The following is a 16592-nucleotide window of genomic DNA, read 5'->3' as shown; positions in this document are numbered from 1 at the left end:
CCGACACCGACTCAGGATTTTCCCTTAAAATCCACGGCAAAAAGGGAGTGGGGGGAGGGGGGGGGGCAGGGCGGGATCCTCGGACGGGCAGGTAATAGGAGCGGAGCCGGCGATTTGTTGGCCGAGGGGGGGGACGGGGCGGGGCAGCACCGGCACGGGGCGGCCAGAGGTGGATTTCGTCACGCTCACGCCTTGACACCGCCCCACCCACCACACCGCTAACTCAGACACATGTTGCACACGGGGCTTAAGAGTGTAAGTGTGCGAGTGTGTGTGTGTGTAAGTACGTGTGTGTGAATGTTCAGCTCAGCGAGACCAGCAGTCCATTCACATAAGAGGGCTTCATTCAGATGCTATAAAATGAAAAAGTCCATGAATGACCACAAAGAAACAACCATCCCCAAAAGAAAAGTCTAAAAATCCGAAGGGAACTGTCTATTTCTTTCTCAAAGTTTCGGGTTGCAAGTCCATGTCGGGAGGGACTTCCCCGGGCTCCCCTACGCCACCCGCTGCAGCCACTGCACTGGCGGCATGCGGTGACTCACCGCCGCCTTTCGTTCCGGTCCTGATTTTTAAATTTAAAAGGAACGCCCCCTGACCGTCGCTCTGGAAAATTAGTTCTCGGTTTTGTGTTTGGGGATGAAATGTTGGCGCGGCGTTCGCGATGAAGGCTCTCCCTCTTCTTCAAGGTGGAACACTAGAACGGGCCCCGTGCACGACGGCCTGCCCCCCCCCCTCCCCTTTCCGGTCGCGAGTGCTTTTTCAATTTCGATACGAAAGAGGGGGCGGGGGGGGGGGGGAGGCTGCAGCGCCCAGCGAAAGATATGCTCTCTATTTACCGTCCTGTCCCGCCGCAAAAAATAGTGCTTTAATACATGTTACGTACACTTTTTGCCGCGTGACTGTCCAGCCCTTGCTCGCTTTTGTAATTTCAAATCGCGCGCCACTAGGCTGCGGCCCGCGGCCTGCGGCTGCGACTCGTAAATTGACGGAAATTCCTGTGGCGTGCGGCCTCAGGGCGCGTTCGTCGCTCTGTCTCTCTCCCTCGCCCTCGCTGGGAGTTCCGTAGTGGTGCGAGAGAGACGGAGGGAGGGAGCATTGCGGGCCTACACTGCTACTGCATTTACAACAGCCAGCCATTCCGGGGCAGGGCTGGGCAGGGCCGGGCCGGGTAGTTAGGAGGTTAAGCGCCAGAAAAAAGGCTAAATGTGCAAAACATAATCGAAGCGATTTTTTTGCGGGAATCGGTAGATTTTGACCTCCTCTTTCATATGAGTCGAGGGGTCACACTGGGAAATCGCGGGAACACCCCGAAAATGGGGGTTGCATATCTGCACGGGGCACTGCCACATTTGGCATTAAAATAGGTTATAAATCGGAAACTATTTGACGCAGCGTCGTGGTGAAAGCTGCGAGGCGTTCAGAAAACACAGGAGATTGATCCCTATCAGTTTGAGCCCTCTGTTGTACAATTTGTGACTTACAGGGCTGATAAAGTAATTTAACATCGCCGTTCAAAACATGAAAAATGCGATTTACTCGAAATTTTCCAAGTCAAATGTATGGATTGATAAGCACCAATAGATGCGCGCTTTCATTTGGGTTAAGATCAGCGTTTGAAATTTGGGGGTCGTCGCTTTGGATTTCGAACGGCAGCGCTTTGAACGCCGCCAGGCGGGGTGCGCGCGGCTGCGCGCGGCACCCGGCGGCCAGTACTGCGGGGTGCCTACCCGGTGTCTCCGTAAGGCGCCATGTTAAATTCATCCCTTTATAACTTTTTCCCTAATGCATAAAAAAGTTCCTCATCGGGTCACAAGCCTGTTTTGGGGGCTCAACTATGCATGTGCCGAGTGGAATCGTATTTGGAAGATTTGAACATTGACTTCACTTAACACCGGACCCTCCGCGGGCACGGCCAGCCAACATGTTCCGTACGGCAAAACTTCCGAACGCGATTTCCCTTCGCACATGCATAGTTGAGCCCCCAAAACAGGCTTGTGACCCGATGAGGACTTTTTTATGCATTAGGGAAAAGTTATAAAGGGATAAATTTTAACATGGCGCCTTAGGGAACACCGGGTAGGCACCCCGCAGTACAAGCCCCCGGGGTGCCCGCGCACCCCGCCTGGCGGCGTTCAAAGCGCTGCCGTTCGAAATCCAAAGCGACGACCCCCAAATTTCAAACGCTGATCTTAACCCAAATGAAAGCGCGCACCATTGGTGCTAAACAATCCATACATTTGACTTGGAAAATTTCGAGTAAATCGCATTTTTCTGTTTTGAACGGCGATGTTAAATTACTTTATCAGCCCTGTAAGTCACAAATTTTTACAACAGAGGGCTCAAACTGATAGGGATCAATCTCCTGTGTTTTCTAAACGCCTCGCAGCTTTTACCACGACGCTGCGTCAAATAGTTTCCGATTTATAACCTATTTTAATGCCAAATGGGGCAGTGCCCCGTGCAGATATGCAACCCCCATTTTGGGGGTGTTCCCGCGATTTCCCAGTGTGACCCCTCGACTCATATAAAAGAGGAGGTCAAAATCTACCGATTCCCGAAAAAAAATCGCTTCGTTTATGTTTTGCACATTTATGGCGCTTAACCTCCTAACTAGGGCTGCCTTCTGCCAGGCCACCTCTTATTTTCCGGCCCAGTCCGCCTGCCCCCCCCCCCCCCCTCTCTCTCTCTCTCCCTCTCTCTCCCTCCCCACTCCTCACCACTCCTTTCTTTTTAAATTTGTGCGAGCCGATCCGTTTTACTCTAATGAAAAGAAAAACCACCACAGAGCGAGAGAGAGGGGGGGGATAGAGAAAAGAAGGGAGGGAGGGGGAAGAAGCATGGGCGGAACGAAAGAAAAGGCACACGAAAAAAAACAGCGTAACAGTTGCCGAGCTGTTTAAAGACGCTGTAGGGGATGAGTCGGCAGTTTAAGGATTGGGCGAGTACACTCTGGCAGTGGGGGAGAAGAGAGGGGGGGGGAGAGAGAGGGAAGAGGGGCGCCGGGGTGTCCTGGCCTCCGCATGCAGTTTTAATTCGGTTCCGCTGCCGCTTGTATCCGGGCCGCCCCTGCCGCCCCGCCGCCCCTTCGTCCCCAGCCATGTCATGTCCTGCCCCCAGCCCCCACCCGCCCCGGCCAGATACAGGCTGGCTTGGCTCTCCCTTCATTTCGCTTCCTTCCTCATGTCGAGCCTCACAGCCCCAAGCAGCCTCACGCTGATCTGCCGATGAGGGCGCCGCCTCCTTGGCGTGGGGGGGCGTGGCGGGGCGGGGCGGGCTCGGTGGTCGCACATGCTGCGTGCCCCCCTTCCCCGCCTCGCCCGAGCGTTTGCTCGGCCACTGTTGTGCTGCTGGGGCGGAACGGCCGAACATAGACAACACCCCGACAGTGTACACGCTCGGAGCCTCTATTTATTGCATTCTATCGGGCGGGTGACTCGCAGCGACTCCAAAATGATACGGGGGGCCGGCTGCCGATACTCCGCGCAGAGTTTCCCCCAAAGATGGCCGGCCGGTCGGCCGCGTTGTTACGCTATAAACCGGACAAATCATAAAACCCAAAACGGCGTCGCGTCGCTCTGCGCAACGTTGTAAGGCCGCCTTTGTGTGTCCGGCAGTGCGGGACTTGGCCGAGCAGGCCCCTCACGCACAGTGGGCCAGACGCCCGGGTGGAGGCGGCCGAAACTCCAGACGCGTTTTGAGCTCCAGAGTCGCTAAAGGGGACTCGACCTAACGTGTGGCCCCACCAATGGTTGCTCTCCGAACGAGGAATCCATTGGTGGGGTCACAGGTTAGGTTCGAGTCCCATTTAGCGACTCTGGAGCCCCAAACGCGTCCGGGATTTTGACCGCCTCCACCGGTCGTCTGGCCCACTGTGCCTGGCCGTGCAGCCCCACATCCTTAACACTTTACGGTCAGCGGGCCGCAGGGCAAGCCGCAGCCAAGCCGGGCCCGGGTTCGCTCCCCGGCCGGGTCAGGCTCGTTTGCTCTGCGAGTGTATCGCCGCGCCATGTGTACGCCGGGATGCAGCTCGCATGCAAGTTTTCATATTTTTGTTTCGATTTTTCCATTGGAGGAAAATCGCTAACTTAAATAAAAACCAAGCAAAACAGTATTTTATCCCTACGCCACTGTGGTGTAGATAAGAGCGAAAATATTGTTCAGGTGGCTGGAAATCATGCAGTGAGTTCAAGAGACAACATTCTGGTTTTGGAAACTAGAGATGAAAATCGCAGAGAGGTCCGAAAACGAGCGCGCTTTGGCCCGGGCCCCGGGATCTGGCCCCCCGGGGGCGGCACGCTGCCGGACAGCCTGCAAATTCCTCTAGATAAACAAGTAAATCTCACGTGCTACGTGACCATACACTGGCAACCCGCATTGGCCGTCCCCGGGCCCCAACACACACACACACTGCAGAGGCACAGCACGGACGCGGACATGGGCACAGTACCGGGACAACGCCGAGAATAGAACTTTGTGGGCTCGAATGGAACTTCACCGACTGATACATCATAGGTTTTGTCTGGGGGGAACGCGGATCAAGAAGTCACGGCCCGGAAAAAGGGGTTTGCCAGAGCTCGGCGTCCAGTTTTTCCCGGAGGAGAATGAAAAAATCGAATTACTCCCCCAGAGTCTGACGGCCGGGCCGACGGCCAGCCCATCCGGGCACATATTGCCCGACTGGCCACTTGATAAACACGGAGTACTTGGCCTCCTCCGCACGGCTGGGCGCTCGGGTCGGCACAAACTAACCCCCGGCCGTCCGTCGCGCCACGCCACGCCACGCCACGCCCTGCGGCGCTGACTATGGCCGTGGCTCCCTCCCCCAATCACGTGTTTGCCCGCCCGCGGGCACACGCAGGCATACGCCTTACCTCGTACCCGCACTGCAAAAATATTTACCGCTCCACGCACGGATCACATCGTGAAAATTTCGCCTGCTGACGTGGCAGCACTGCGTGGGAACGGGTTGCCGCTGTGATTGAATCTCGGTCGCCGATACCCCTCGCTCGGGGTGGCTGTGGGTGCGTCGCTACCCCGCGCTAACGACCGGGCCGGCTCTGCGGCGCGTGCAAGCCAGTCGCCTTGGCTGCCGCGGCTCCGGAAGCGCGTGCAGCTCTAATGGTTCCCGGAGAGTATCAACAATTTCCGGTGCGGAGGTGCGCCGTCGTACCGGAGCCGCCATGCTCGCCGTCACGGGGTGGTGGCGTTTGCTGACCGATGCCGAATGGGTCGCTCTGTCTCTGTCGCACTCAGGCGGCATGCCGCAAGGGTCTTCTGGCCCACTGTGGGCCGGCGCGTCCAGCCGAACGCGGCGCTCGCGGCGGGCGGCCGAAAAGATTATTGGGGAGGGTGGCGGCCGCTGCGGGGCTGCCTCATCCGCACGGTGCTCTGTCTCTCTCCCACACCAGCGGAGCGGCCCGCGAGAGCGAGAGAGACGGAGCGCTTCGGGCCGCTGGGAGGGCCACTCGAATTTCGGCGTAATCACCAACGAGGGGAGGCGGCAATCGGGGCGCGGCAAGGGTTGTCGCGTGGCGGTCGGCACATTGTATTTACGACATGTTGTGGCGCGCCGGGACTTCATCAAGCGCCGGCCAGACGGGATGAAAAATTCAGTCAAGAAAGACGAAACCGACGTTTGTGACCGAGTGGTTGCCTACGGGACGCCGTTGCTTTTTTGTCGGTGTACTTTACCCCATCCCGAGCAGAGCCTGCCTCACCGTCTGCGAGGGCGGAGCTGGCGGCGCTGGCGGAGTCGCGGGAGAAGCCCCGCGCGGAATCTGAAAATAATGACGAGCGCTCTGGAGCCGTGCTGGAGCCGTGCTGGAGCCTCGCTGGAGAGACGCTGGGAAGACGCTGCCAGAGAGACACCGCTGGAGACTGCTTGAGAGACACTTAGAAGACGCCGCAAGAGAGACGCCATTAGAGAGACGCCGCTAGAGAGACGCTGCTAGAGAGGCGCCGCTTGAGAGACGCTGCTACAGAGATGCCGCTAGAAAGACGCTCCTAGAGAGACGTGATAAGAGAGACGCCGCTAGAGAGACGCTGGAACAACCCCAGCCATGTCGACGCGCTCCCCTCGGTATCAATCCCCAACCCCAAAGCCTCCGGGCACTCCCACCGAGCGATGCGCCGACGGAGTCGTTTCGTCGCCGCGTCTCTGTCGCACCCCTTCGCCACGCCCCGCGAGAGCAACAGAGACAGAGCGACGGCCCCAGACCTGCACCACGCTGCGACTCTTGCCCCTGGCCAAGACGACGTCGACTTTATTTGCCGGAATTTAAAACGTGCCGGCGATACCCCGCGCTCAGCAGGGCGCCCCGGGCGAGTGCAGCAGGTGATACCCCGCGCTGACGGCGAAACAAAGACGCGGTAAGAGCCGCGCAGCCATCGCGGGGCACTTCTCGTCGTCCTCGGATTCTCGGAATGGCACTGCCTCGCTGACGGCCAAGTTTCCCCTCCGCGAGGCTCCAGGCAAATGAGCTGGGCCCAAACTTTCTTTTCGTTCCGTAACTACTCTTGGCGCGAGTTCGGCTGCAGCGGCCGGAACTGCACTGGAACGACGACAACGGCCGTCTGGGCGGGGCGGGGCGGGGCGGGGCGGGGCGGGGTGGCTCGCGTCGTCTCCAGGCCGGGGCCTCGACATGAGCTTCTAATGAGCTAAGGGACGGCGGCCCTGCGGGGTTGTCGTCGCCGAGGTGCTGCGAGGCGGTGGCGGCCACGGCGTGGCGGCTAACGGATGGCCCAATATCGCATCACGACGCCCCTGATGACCTTGATGATGACGAGGGGCACCCCGCAGGGTGCTGCGCGACAGTGCTGCTGCAGCAAGGCGGCGCGGGGCCGCTAGCTGCTGCTCGTCGTCGAGGGCCTGTCCGGGGAGGCCCAATCCCCGACATGGAAACGACATTACGCAGGTTAGCGTCACGTGTCCGAGTCTCGGGGACTCGGAGACTCCGAGACATTTTGCAGCGCCTCGAGACGCCCCACAGTGGGCTAGAGAACCGGCGCCGGCGGCCAAAACTCTAGACGCGTTTTGAGCATCAGATTCGCCAAACAGGACTAGAACCGAGCGTGTGACCCCCACCAATGGATTCCTCGTTCGAAGAGCAATCCATTGGTGGGGTCACACGCTTGGTTCGAGTCCCACTTAGCGACTCTGGAGCTCAAAACGCACTCGGGATTCCGGCCGCTTCCACCGGTCTTCTGGCCCACTGTACAGCAGTCGCGACACTGCGAACGACGACGAACGTCCTTGCGGCGGCCGTCCGTCCGTCCGCGACGACCTTGCCAATAACAAGACAGCCGTCCGACTGGCCAAACAGCCCCGACGGCCGCCAAAGCGCCACTCCACTGTCTTTCAAAGCAATGAGTGATGAAAAGAAAGCGGGTGTAAAGAGGAGTGGCGCAGCCCCTCTGCAGCGAGGCAAAAAAAAGCAACAACAGCATAAAAACAGCGGGAAATAAACCAAATGCCGCCGGACAAAAGAAGCACGCGATGATGCCTCCCGTTCAAAAGCGACGCGGAATAAACACTGCGCGACGACGGCGCCAGATTAAACCATTCGCGCCGCTCAAAGTCGCGCCGTCTCTGTCGCACGCCCGCGGGCCGCCGCCGCCAGTGGGTGCGACAGGGACAGAGCGACGCTGTTGGGCCTGCAGCGCAGCCATGGCAGCGCGGCACCACGGCACTGAAAGGACACGCCATAAAGGGCGCGGCTGCCCGTCCGTCCGCGAATCTCCGAGCTGCTGCAGGGCCGTTTTCGTCGCCCTGTCTCTCTCGCACCCATCAGGGACGCCCATGAGTGCGAGAGAGACAGAGCGACGACTCTCGGAATCAGTCTGCCGCTGCTGCCGGGAGCAAAGGTGGCTCCTGCTCCTGCGGGATCCCACACGGCAGTGCTGCAGAGCCCGGCAGGGCCGCGGGCCGGCCGTAAGTTCCTAGCCGTGCCGTGCCGCGCCGCGCCAAAGCCAGGCAGGGTTCATCCTCGCCACGGGGGATCCGCGACACCTCTACGCTCATTACCTCTAAACCATCTTTCCCGACCTGCCCGGTACGTCCAATGTTTTCCCTCTAAAATGTGTAGGCTTTACCTCTAAAAGTAGAACGAAAGTACACGCCGCGTTTTACCTCTAAAACTGCGAAAACGTGAAGAAGCTGACCGAGGCCGTGCACCAGGAGGAGCGTCGTCGTGGACCCGGCTGCAGGGTGCCACGGCGGCATTCTCCGGTCGCGCCGCGCCAAGGTGAAGAAGCTGACCGAGGCCGTGCACCAGGAGGAGCGTCGTCGTGGACCCGGCTGCAGGGTGCCACGGCGGCATTCTCCGGTCGCGCCGCGCCAAGGTGAAGAAGCTGACCGAGGCCGTGCACCAGGAGGAGCGTCGTCGTGGACCCGGCTGCAGGGTGCCACGGCGGCCTTCTCTGGTCGCGCCGCGCCAAGGTGAAGAAGCTGACCGAGGCCGTGCACCAGGAGGAGCGTCGTCGTGGACCCGGCTGCAGGGTGCCACGGCGGCATTCTCCGGTCGCGCCGCGCCAAGGTGAAGAAGCTGACCGAGGCCGTGCACCAGGAGGAGCGTCGTCGTGGACCCGGCTGCGGGGTGCCACGGCGGCCTTCTCCGGTCGCGCCGCGCCAAGGTGAAGAAGCTGACCGAGGCCGTGCACCAGGAGGAGCGTCGTCGTGGACCCGGCTGCAGGGTGCCACGGCGGCATTCTCCGGTCGCGCCGCGCCAAGGTGAAGAAGCTGACCGAGGCCGTGCACCAGGAGGAGCGTCGTCGTGGACCCGGCTGCAGGGTGCCACGGCGGCCTTCTCTGGTCGCGCCGCGCCAAGGTGAAGAAGCTGACCGAGGCCGTGCACCAGGAGGAGCGTCGTCGTGGACCCGGCTGCAGGGTGCCACGGCGGCATTCTCCGGTCGCGCCGCGCCAAGGTGAAGAAGCTGACCGAGGCCGTGCACCAGGAGGAGCGTCGTCGTGGACCCGGCTGCAGGGTGCCACGGCGGCCTTCTCCGGTCGCGCCGCGCCAAGGTGAAGAAGCTGACCGAGGCCGTGCACCAGGAGGAGCGTCGTCGTGGACCCGGCTGCAGGGTGCCACGGCGGCATTCTCTGGTCGCGCCGCGCCAAGGTGAAGAAGCTGACCGAGGCCGTGCACCAGGAGGAGCGTCGTCGTGGACCCGGCTGCAGGGTGCCACGGCGGCATTCTCCGGTCGCGCCGCGCCAAGGTGAAGAAGCTGACCGAGGCCGTGCACCAGGAGGAGCGTCGTCGTGGACCCGGCTGCAGGGTGCCACGGCGGCCTTCTCTGGTCGCGCCGCGCCAAGGTGAAGAAGCTGACCGAGGCCGTGCACCAGGAGGAGCGTCGTCGTGGACCCGGCTGCAGGGTGCCACGGCGGCATTCTCCGGTCGCGCCGCGCCAAGGTGAAGAAGCTGACCGAGGCCGTGCACCAGGAGGAGCGTCGTCGTGGACCCGGCTGCAGGGTGCCACGGCGGCCTTCTCCGGTCGCGCCGCGCCAAGGTGAAGAAGCTGACCGAGGCCGTGCACCAGGAGGAGCGTCGTCGTGGACCCGGCTGCAGGGTGCCACGGCGGCATTCTCTGGTCGCGCCGCGCCAAGGTGAAGAAGCTGACCGAGGCCGTGCACCAGGAGGAGCGTCGTCGTGGACCCGGCTGCAGGGTGCCACGGCGGCACTCTCCGGTCGCGCCGCGCCAAGGCGCTTTGGGGTGGACGGGCCGCATGGCGGTTGGCAACTCGGCCCTCTGGAATGGGCGTCGTCGTGAACCGCCGTGGAGGCACGACGCCTTGCTCTGCCCAAACGGCCCTTACGCCGCCGTCGCGCAGGGCATTGAGACTTTGTAAACAAATTCTTTAATGATTCCTTGCGTGCCATTGGGGACAGGTAGGTATTGCCAAATTGCACGGGTATGAGTCCCAGGGCTAGGCCAGCCTTTCGACACCCGGAGGGTCTTTCTACGCTCGGGGGCTCGCCGTGCCTTGGTGAGCATATGTGTGCGTGAGCCCACCGTGCATGTGTCAAACTATATCGCATGATCTACTAGGCACGCCACCGCTCTCGATCTACCTGCGTCAAAAGTCGCTCTCGTTGGGCCAGCGCGCATTATACACCCTGACTGCACTCGTGCTGGTCCAGGGGTGGGCAGTGCCCATGTGAAAGTAGGTACGTGCTGTACATCCAGTACCGAATTACCTTGCCCACCCCTGCGCCAGGGTGCAACAGGGACATAGCAGCGGGCCCAGCAGGGAAGACTGGGGAAAGTGGGTTACTGCCTCTCTGCCGGGACGACCTGTGTCGCCTCTCTGCAGTCTGGGGTTCGAATGCCGTCCAGAGAAATTGGTTCGCTTTTCTCTCGATGCCGCTTTGCACTTTTGCGTTGGCCCCTCGCTGCTCGATCTTACACGTGACCTTCCTGCGATGTTTTCGGAACCTTATCCTGTTTCAGGGGAGCAGCGGCCCATAGCCAGGTGGCTGCCATCGGATGTGGAGTGAGGATCGACGGTAATGGGCGGACCGGAGAGGTCTGTGTCCGGAGTCCGTAGCCCAGCCCAAGACGCGGTCTTCGCCAGAACCCCTTCTGATCCGAGCCGAGACACCATCATGAGACTGCTCGAGACGAGAGGAATGCGAACAACTCATTGATATGGGCGGGGGTTCGCTAGAACGCTGCCAGGAACCCCCGCCCCCGGACGTCTGTACCCCTGCAGGTAGGCATCCCACCCCGCAGCCCATCGCGAGCGCCCAGGAGGTAGGCAACCAATCCGACCTGTCGTCTAGCAGGACATACTGACGTTTCGTCAGATGTCGGGATGCAGCTTTAAGGGGGTCGCAACCCTAAAAATAAATTAATTGATCTTTACATATTTCTGAATATGAGATGATGAAAGTAGGAAGCTAGTGCTAACTGTCGTAAATCCACCAAGCAGTCCGCTCAGGAAGCTGCAGACAAGTTTTGAAATGGAACTTCTTGCCCACCAAAAAGCAGTGGTGGCTGTATGAGCATGTGACTTTACAAAGCTTTGCATTAAATTAAGCTAAACTCTCATCAAATTTACCTCCATTTAGTTGCTAAACCTACATTGTCAAGTAGGAACATAGAAACATATCAGTAACATTTGCGCTCTCAGTGTCTGTCTGAGAGTTAAGCCTAACAAATGTTTTAATTATTTTTCTTCAGATGAAGATGCTGATCAATGCAGTCTGCATCCTCATCTTGAGATGATGCCACAACACCTATATAAGGTTTGTTTATTATTAATTATTTTCACGTGTTAAGCTACATTTTAGTATACAATTTAACTCTGCTTTGTTCCTCAGGCTCTCTCAATGGTGGATTCATCTGAAATTTAAATGATGTATTTTCACGATGGTATCAACTTCAGTTCTGCATTACCGCTCCATTGGAATAAAATAATGAATCTGATAAAATAACCCTGTCTAAATCTGAATGCCTTTTACAATGACAACTCCCAACAACTAGAGAGAAAAGTCTAAAATCTACTCCCCACTTGAACATTTACTCTCTTTCTAGTCATCCATATTGCACCACGATAGGAGAGTCTCTGTTTTATTGTTGAAAGTAAGCCACCAACTACTGTGAAGATCAGCAGACTGCAGGTTTAAATAAGTAAAGTGCTCATTGGTGAAGGCGTCAGCACAGTAATGTGACAACATGTTTTAATTAAACTAAATAGATACTCCAAGTTACAAAATAATTCACTCTGTAAGCAGGATGCCAAAAAGGTTGAAACCCTGGAAACAGAGGAAAACAATAGTTAAATGATGCAATTACAACAAGGCTATAAAATATGGTGTAATGATACTTACATCACAAAGCAAAGAACTGTGATTCAATCTGTCTGGCAAACATCTCACGAGTTCACCAATCAGTATCTTCTCATTTCTGGCATAGATCTTCCAAAGACGATCCAGAATCTATCCCATCGGATCGCTGAGCACAACTAGGGCCAAAAAAGAAAAAAAAAGGTATTAAGAACAATAAAAGAAAATTTAAGTATTATTAGTATCTCTTTCACATAGGTAACAACTTACGTCAAAAGAAAGTGTAAATGAAAAGCTGTGCGTCAAACATTCCATCGAAGTAGAACGATGTGATGACGATGACAGTCCCAGCAGCAGCAGATGTTGAACACAATCTCGACATGCAACAAGAAAGGAAAAGGAGCCAGCAGTCTGCGTGCACAGTAGGAAATGTCAGGTGAAATCAGGGAAACAGGAACCTGTCCGATACCGGGCAGTTAGCCCAAAAGCTGAACTTATACACAAAGCGCTAACCACAAAATAAATTTAAAAAATTAAAAAAAGAAGTCTGAGGTGGCCAAATGATAGCTCACACCTAAGGCAGGCCTGGCCATTTTAGCTCTCAGGCTTATAAACACTAGTGCACAGTTACTATAAATAGACATTCTTTAAATCGTACAAACCTCGAGGTGGCCAAATGTTAGCTCACACCTAAGGCAGGCCTGGCCATTTTAGCTCTCAGACCTATTAACACAAGTGCAGGCAGCTGGCCTCCATAAGCTCACAGCTATTAAAAACAACTCACCCTACCTTGAAGAGGCCAACGCTCAGATGAAGCCTGGCCGCCAATCAGCTCACAGGCATCACTCAACGATAAACATTCCACAAAAGCAGTGGGCCTCCACAAGCTTTCAGGTGCCAACACCAATCTCAACGACCTGAGGAGGCAAAAGATGGCAACAAGCCTGGCCGCCAATCAGCTCACAGGCGTGACTTTATGATAAACATTCGACAAAGTCAGCTGGCCTACAGAAGCTCACAGCTGCTAATGACCATCGCAACACCCTGCTCATCAGCTCGGGGACAGAAAATGAAAACAATTAACAAGGTGTGATACACCTGTGTAATGGATTAAAACTCACCAGGAGCAGTAAGTGGCTGACAGGGCATTGATACAAGGAAAAGGGAGGAGGGTGCACCTTGGACACAGCAACTATATAACAGAGACAGACAACATCAATAATTTTAACTGTGTTTTAAAGACAACAAAAACAAAGAAATTCAAGAACTAACCTCAAACGCCAAACTTGCCTAGGGTGATGAAAGATAGCAGCTCTGCTCGTACTCTCAGAGGTTCGATATCACTGTGGTGGTGATGAAAGATAGCAGCTCTACTCGTACTCTCAGAGGTTAGATATCACTGTGGTGGGCAAGAACGGACAATGAGGTTAGAACAACTTTAAGTGATTGGGCTTTAGTGATGATGAGAGCAGGCTGACTGCATACAAGAATAATTCGTTTTCAAAATCACTGAATCACGAACACATTCTTGATATAATTATCATCGAGAAGTAACTCTAACCCAAGTTTAACGCAAGGCGTCCGGTTTTAGGCCTAAAAGCTACCGCCGCGAGGAACCCGTCATAAGTATCAAGTCGAAACTCGCAAACAAATTTGACAAAAACAATTTCATGATAAGCCGAGTAATTATCAGTTACTGGAGACGGAGTCCACAATTACCTCAGAATTCGAGTAACAAGTACTACCTGCAGACGGCAGTATTGCGCGCCAAAGTACGTAGATCCAATCCAAACAAAAGATTTGGTTGAACTCTAGTCGTTGTTGCGGGCGCTGCCGCTAGGGGCGCTGCTGGTGGCGCGGCGCGCTCGTTTCGACTGCGAATCTGCGAATAACGTGCAACAGCTGGCAAGCTGAACGTACGCAATTTTAATTTTGTTTTTATTGAATTATTGAAAGATGGCTATTTGATCAAGAGTCCTAAATTGGACATATTTTTTTTGTCTCTTTTTCAGGCTGCAGGCTGCGGCTCGCATGAAAGATGACCTTGATTTCTTTGCTGTCACTTTCATGAGACTATGCAGCCGATAAGTATAACCTCACCAATAAATGTCTGTAATTCTGGAAAAGTTATGTACAAACTGCAGTTACTCATCAGATAGGATAAAAACACAACACATTTACAGAGGAACAAAACATACCTTCAGTGGCACCTTTCAGATTGACAGGTGCGTTTCGTTTCACAAATTTCACCAGATCTGCAGCTTCGAAAACCTCGTCCCACCACTGGGCTGCTTTTGAGGGTCAATTGCAAACACAAGAAAACCACAATCAGTCAAGATTCTCACCTTCCCTACACTACATACGACCCGCACTGAATCGTGTTAGGAAGAAAAGTGAACTCACAGTCACATTGATTGACACCAGTAGATCTTTGCACTTTCATAAACGAATTCGGCGCGCGGCATTTCGGTGTTGCACTATGCGGCGAGCAGGTGTTCATATTCCAGACGGTAAACTTCAACGATCAGCTAATCGTTTCCTGAAATAGCAGATGATTTAATTTTGAATTACAGACATTTATTGGTGAGGTTATACTTATCGGCTGCATAGTCTCATGAAAGTGACAGCAAAGAAATCAAGGTCATCTTTCATGCGAGCCGCAGCCTGCAGCCTGAAAAAGAGACAAAAAAAATATGTCCAATTTAGGACTCTTGATCAAATAGCCATCTTTCAATAATTCAATAAAAACAAAATTAAAATTGCGTACGTTCAGCTTGCCAGCTGTTGCACGTTATTCGCAGATTCGCAGTCGAAACGAGCGCGCCGCGCCACCAGCAGCGCCCCTAGCGGCAGCGCCCGCAACAACGACTAGAGTTCAACCAAATCTTTTGTTTGGATTGGATCTACGTACTTTGGCGCGCAATACTGCCGTCTGCAGGTAGTACTTGTTACTCGAATTCTGAGGTAATTGTGGACTCCGTCTCCAGTAACTGATAATTACTCGGCTTATCATGAAATTGTTTTTGTCAAATTTGTTTGCGAGTTTCGACTTGATACTTATGACGGGTTCCTCGCGGCGGTAGCTTTTAGGCCTAAAACCGGACGCCTTGCGTTAAACTTGGGTTAGAGTTACTTCTCGATGATAATTATATCAAGAATGTGTTCGTGATTCAGTGATTTTGAAAACGAATTATTCTTGTATGCAGTCAGCCTGCTCTCATCATCACTAAAGCCCAATCACTTAAAGTTGTTCTAACCTCATTGTCCGTTCTTGCCCACCACAGTGATATCTAACCTCTGAGAGTACGAGTAGAGCTGCTATCTTTCATCACCACCACAGTGATATCGAACCTCTGAGAGTACGAGCAGAGCTGCTATCTTTCATCACCCTAGGCAAGTTTGGCGTTTGAGGTTAGTTCTTGAATTTCTTTGTTTTTGTTGTCTTTAAAACACAGTTAAAATTATTGATGTTGTCTGTCTCTGTTATATAGTTGCTGTGTCCAAGGTGCACCCTCCTCCCTTTTCCTTGTATCAATGCCCTGTCAGCCACTTACTGCTCCTGGTGAGTTTTAATCCATTACACAGGTGTATCACACCTTGTTAATTGTTTTCATTTTCTGTCCCCGAGCTGATGAGCAGGGTGTTGCGATGGTCATTAGCAGCTGTGAGCTTCTGTAGGCCAGCTGACTTTGTCGAATGTTTATCATAAAGTCACGCCTGTGAGCTGATTGGCGGCCAGGCTTGTTGCCATCTTTTGCCTCCTCAGGTCGTTGAGATTGGTGTTGGCACCTGAAAGCTTGTGGAGGCCCACTGCTTTTGTGGAATGTTTATCGTTGAGTGATGCCTGTGAGCTGATTGGCGGCCAGGCTTCATCTGAGCGTTGGCCTCTTCAAGGTAGGGGGAGTTGTTTTTTAAAAGCTGTGAGCTTATGGAGGCCAGCTGCCTGCACTTGTGTTAATAGGTCTGAGAGCTAAAATGGCCAGGCCCGCCTTAGGTGTGAGCTAACATTTGGCCACCTCGAGGTTTGTACGATTTAAAGAATGTCTATTTATAGTAACTGTGCACTAGTGTTTATAAGCCTGAGAGCTAAAATGGCCAGGCCTGCCTTAGGTGTGAGCTAACATTTGGCCACCTCGAGGTTTTTACGATTTAAAGAATGTCTATTTATAGTAACTGTGCACTAGTGTTTATAAGCCTGAGAGCTAAAATGGCCAGGCCTGCCTTAGGTGTGAGCTAACATTTGGCCACCTCAGGTTTTCTTTAAAAATTTTTTTAAATTATTTTGTTTTAAACCTTTGGTAAAAGGCCCGGCCCCCTTTTGGGCTAACTTTTCCCCCGGGGTTTGGACGGTTTGTTTCCCCATTTTTAAATTTACATTTTTAACTGGAGCAAAATGGCCGGCCCCCTTTTCCTCTTTTGGCCCCCTTTGAGGTTTTTGTTTAAAAATTTTTTTTGCTGGGACTTTTTTATCCGGAATAAAAACGGCCCCCTTGGTGGAATTTTGGACCCAGCTTTTTTTAATTTTTTTTTATTTGTTGGGTTTCCTTTGTGAAAAGTTACTTTCTTTAAATCCCTTTTTTGGCAATTCCTTTTTTTTTCTTTTTTGGCCCAGTTTTGGGTCCTTTTCCTTTTGGGGGATTCGGATTGTTTTAAATCTTGCCGGGGGTGAAAGATACTGTTTAAATTTGTGGGGAAAGTTTGCCGACAGTTTTAATACATTTTTTTTGCTTTGTAAAGTAAAAAATTTCAATAAAATTTTTTAAATTTTTTTAAATTGTTTTTAATATTTTTTCCCCTTTTTTCCCA

The 16592-nt window shown here is 54.0% G+C and overlaps 3 long non-coding RNA genes across 5 annotated transcripts; 2 read left to right on the top strand and 1 right to left on the bottom strand.

The window, feature by feature from the left end:
- The first annotated feature begins 9706 nt into the window (after nucleotides 1-9706).
- Nucleotides 9707-11402, top strand: LOC117650120. The gene is made up of 3 exons (XR_004588020.1): nucleotides 9707-10711; nucleotides 11182-11246; nucleotides 11322-11402. It is a non-coding gene; the product is annotated as an uncharacterized LOC117650120 (long non-coding RNA).
- A 241-nt stretch (nucleotides 11403-11643) lies between these two features.
- On the bottom strand, nucleotides 11644-13685 carry LOC117650118. Of its 2 annotated transcripts, none has more exons than XR_004588016.1 (5): nucleotides 13506-13685; nucleotides 13059-13185; nucleotides 12057-12978; nucleotides 11832-11965; nucleotides 11644-11756 (listed from the first exon to the last, which is right to left on the bottom strand). It is a non-coding gene; the product is annotated as an uncharacterized LOC117650118 (long non-coding RNA). The 2 variants fall into 2 exon arrangements; XR_004588017.1 differs by having other exon boundaries at nucleotides 13532-13685.
- Nucleotides 13686-14572: 887 nt separating this feature from the next.
- On the top strand, nucleotides 14573-15679 carry LOC117650119. Of its 2 annotated transcripts, none has more exons than XR_004588019.1 (3): nucleotides 14573-14724; nucleotides 15071-15197; nucleotides 15278-15679. It is a non-coding gene; the product is annotated as an uncharacterized LOC117650119 (long non-coding RNA). The 2 variants fall into 2 exon arrangements; XR_004588018.1 differs by having other exon boundaries at nucleotides 14583-14750.
- The last annotated feature ends 913 nt before the right edge of the window (nucleotides 15680-16592 follow it).

Source organism: Thrips palmi, unplaced genomic scaffold, assembly GCF_012932325.1.
Source record: "Thrips palmi isolate BJ-2018 unplaced genomic scaffold, TpBJ-2018v1 HiC_scaffold_4, whole genome shotgun sequence".
Taxonomy (NCBI): Eukaryota; Metazoa; Arthropoda; class Insecta; order Thysanoptera; family Thripidae; genus Thrips; species Thrips palmi.
The sequence above is the reverse complement of the archived record's forward strand: the minus strand, read 5'-3'. Positions and strand labels throughout refer to the sequence as shown.